The following is a 3844-nucleotide window of genomic DNA, read 5'->3' as shown; positions in this document are numbered from 1 at the left end:
CAATCCACTGATCAAAAGCATGAGCATTGATCTACACAATTGGGATACGATGATATGTGTCAACCAAGTCAGCGAGCCTGACCACCCGGAACCTGTTAATCGCCTCTTACGACAAGCATGGGTTACTGAACATAGTTCTAACCCGAATCTTCACGGGTAACATGAATGAATGACAGCAGGCATTTACATGATTGTATGATGTGAAGTCTCTTCTTACCACTGTCCCTACACTCAATATCAATTGTGATACCTATGAAATCAAAGCTGTATTTAAAATGATAGTATTGCTATTATACCTGATTCTGTCACAGGTAAAACATCTCTTCATGTATGAGGATACTGTTTATTTCCAGTAATTTATTTGGACTGCATCGAGTCATTTTTGTTTCTTTGCATCACATTACTGTGCTGTAACGTGTGCGATGATTGGTATTTGAATGAAGAAATCTTGTATCAACAGTATGCAACGTTACTGTCAGACAAATACAACATTCTAGTGTAAATCTTAGTAACTGTGTGGCAGTTTAGAATTTCGCAAACATATTTTGTTAGTCAAACTAAATGTTTCAGAATTAGTCTCAATCATACATTCTTTCATTCATAAGAACACACATATATTGTATTTTACTTCAGTGGTCACCGATTGAGTAGATCTTTCATGAACTGATAGCCACAGAACAACCATCCATGGTCAATAAAGATCAAGGTCTATATCCTACAAGGTGATATAGATCCAAAGATCCATTGGTGATATAGGTCAAGGTCTATATCCTACAAGGTGATATAGATCCAAAGATCTATTGGCAAATAGGTGAATATACAAGATCCAAAGATCCATTGGCGATATAGGCAATATATCCTACAAGGTGATATAGATCCAAAGATCCATTGGCGATATAGGTCCCTACAAGGTGATATAGATCCAAAGATCCATTGGCAATATAGGTCAAGGTCTATATCCTACAAGGTGATATAGATCCAAAGATCCCTTGGCAATAAAGGTCAAGGTCTGTATCCTACAAGGTCATATAGATCCAAAGATCTATTGGCAATATAGGTCAAGGTCTATATCCTACAAGGTCATATAGATCCAAAGATCCCTTGGCAATAAAGGTCAAGGTCTATATCCTACAAGGTCATATAGATCCAAAGATCCCTTGGCAATAAAGGTCAAGGTCTATATCCTACAAGGTCATATAGATCCAAAGATCTATTGGCAATAAAGGTCAAGGTCTGTATCCTACAAGGTCATATAGATCCAAAGATCCCTTGGCAATAAAGGTCAAGGTCTATATCCTACAAGGTGATTTAGATCCTTTGTAGCTTGATGAGATCTATGGTGTGTCAAGAAGCTTGTCTTGACATTCAGTGGACTACATTGGCTCCTGTAAAGTAGATATAAAGTCAAACAAGTCGGCAAACAACTGAACATATATTTGTGTGATTGCAATAATTCTTTTCACCAAATCAGTTATCAGCACTGTAAGTTATGAAAACAAGGTTATTTGAGTCCATTTCTAAGCTCAAGAGTCCCTCTGAACTCATGAGTACAAACCAGAGCCTTGCACAAGAACTCAAAAGGCATTTTTTGTAAAGTCAGTTTACAAGTTTTGTCTTGCTTGTTCTCTATATATTTTAACAGCAAGTAGTGGTGCTGGGTAACAGGTAATCTGTCAATATCAAAACTAGGGTTTTACAAATGTTTTTATTAGTCAGTCTGACTTTTTAACTTTCTGAGTGTACATTTTGATTCCATTTCTATATCTTTTTATATATTTTTACAATTTTTGTATTTGGGGATGCCATATTTATTTCAGTGATGTGAGTGATATATTCAGTGAAGGGCTTCTGTCTAAGGGTTTTCAATGTTTTTAGGTTGTTGTTTTTTCCATTTGGAATACAAAAGTTGCCTTAGGTTCTCATGTTTCCTGTAGATTATGGAAAACCTTTTTCTGGGTTGGGTGTAATGTTTTGTTTTTTACTCCCATGTATTTTATTAAGTTGTTTCTGTGTTATTCTGGAAACTCTCTGAATTGGGGTGTCACTGTAAGGTTCCAGTTCTCATCAAGATAATCTGACTAATCCAGATTGACTTTTGGAAATAGTGTGAGTGTAACTTATTTTTAATAAATAACTTACAACATATGATTGTTATGTTTCCTCAGTGTGTCAAGTATCTGTATCTAGACATGTGATGCTAATAGCTTCCTGACATCTGATGGGAAAATGTATCCAGACATCTGATGGGGAAATGTATCCAGACATCTGATGGGAAAATGTATCCAGACATCTGATGGGAAAATGTATCCAGACATCTGATGGGGAAATGTATCCAGACATCTGATTGGAAAGTGTATCCAGACATCTGATGGTATCCAGACATCTGATGGGGAATCCAGTCTGATGGGAAAATGTATCCAGACATCTGATGGGGAAATGTATCCAGACATCTGATGGGGAAATGTATCCAGACATCTGATGGGGAAATGTATCCAGACATCTGATGGGGAAATGTATCCAGACATCTGATGGGGAAATGTATCCAGACATCTGATGGGGAAATGTATCCAGACATCTGATGGGAACATCTGATGGGGAAAATGTATCCAGACATCTGATGGGGAAATGTATCCACACATCTGATGGGGAAATGTATCCACACATCTGATGGGGAAATGTATCCACACATCTGATGGGGAAATGTAAATGTATCCAGACATCTGATGGGAAAATGTATCCAGACATCTGATGGGAAAATGTATCCAGACATCTGATGGGGAAATGTATCCACACATCTGATGGGGAAATGTATCCAGACATCTGATGGGGAAATGTATCCAGACATCTGATGGGGAAATGTATCCAGACATCTGATTGGAAATGTATCCAGACATCTGATGGGGAAATGTATCCAGACATCTGATGGGGAAATGTATCCAGACATCTGATGGGGAAATGTATCCAGACATCTGATGGGAAAATGTATCCTGACTTCTGATGGGGAAATGTTCTTTGTCCTAATGGTGCAAAATCAAACTTGGAGAAAGATACTCAGGAAATAACAAGTGCAGTTTGAGGAATATCCTCATCATATTTTTATAACAAAGCTGCCAGAACATGTTGACACGTGTAGGGCAGCAAAATGTTCTGGTAGAAATGTTGAAGACATTTCAAGATGTTCTGGTAGACACGTGTAGGACATTTCAAGATGTTCTGGTAGATATGTGGATGACATTTCAAAATGTTCTGGTAGATATGTGGATTACATTTCAAAATGTTCTGATTGACATGCGGATTGCATTTCAAAATGTTCTCGTAGAGGTCGATTACATTTCAAAATGTTCTGGTAGACTTGTGGATTACATTTCAAAATGTTCTCGTAGAAAAAGTATAAAAAGAGCAAATTCCTTACTTTGACTGTGAACGTTTGTTCCTGTGTTTTAACAGATGCCGATCTCACTCATCTGCGCATGTCTTTGTGGCGTGTGGCAAATTAAATGTGGGGCAGAATATGCTCCCTGTTTGAGAACGTCCTGTATCACCCGTCACTAAGTGACTGACTGACTGACTGAGTTTGGTTTTACGCCGCTTTTAGCAATATTCCAGCAACATCACGGCGGGGGACACCAGAAATGGGCTTCACACATTGTGCCCATGTGGGGATTCGAACCCGGGTCTTCGGCGTGACGAGCCAACGCTTTAACCATTAGGCTACCCCACCGCCCCCGTCACTAAGTGATTCATGGACACATGCATATGATACAGTAGGGTTCGTACAAATGACTTTTAGTAGATATTTCTTATGATTATGGAGAGTTTCTTTCGCTTTAATTTACATGTGTTG

At 38.3% G+C, this 3844-nt stretch overlaps 1 long non-coding RNA gene across 2 annotated transcripts; it reads left to right on the top strand.

The window, feature by feature from the left end:
* The first annotated feature begins 701 nt into the window (after positions 1-701).
* On the top strand, positions 702-2145 carry LOC124276033. 2 transcript variants are annotated; one of them, XR_006898392.1, is made up of 2 exons: positions 702-722; positions 912-2145. It is a non-coding gene; the product is annotated as an uncharacterized LOC124276033 (long non-coding RNA). The 2 variants fall into 2 exon arrangements; XR_006898393.1 differs by lacking the exon at positions 702-722 and adding an exon at positions 733-778.
* Positions 2146-3844: the final 1699 nt, after the last annotated feature.

The sequence above is a fragment of the Haliotis rubra genome, unplaced genomic scaffold, assembly GCF_003918875.1.
Source record: "Haliotis rubra isolate DU_JTF1 unplaced genomic scaffold, ASM391887v1 Scf205, whole genome shotgun sequence".
In the NCBI taxonomy this organism is placed as follows: Eukaryota; Metazoa; Mollusca; class Gastropoda; order Lepetellida; family Haliotidae; genus Haliotis; species Haliotis rubra.
This window is presented reverse-complemented; position numbering and strand designations above follow the sequence as displayed.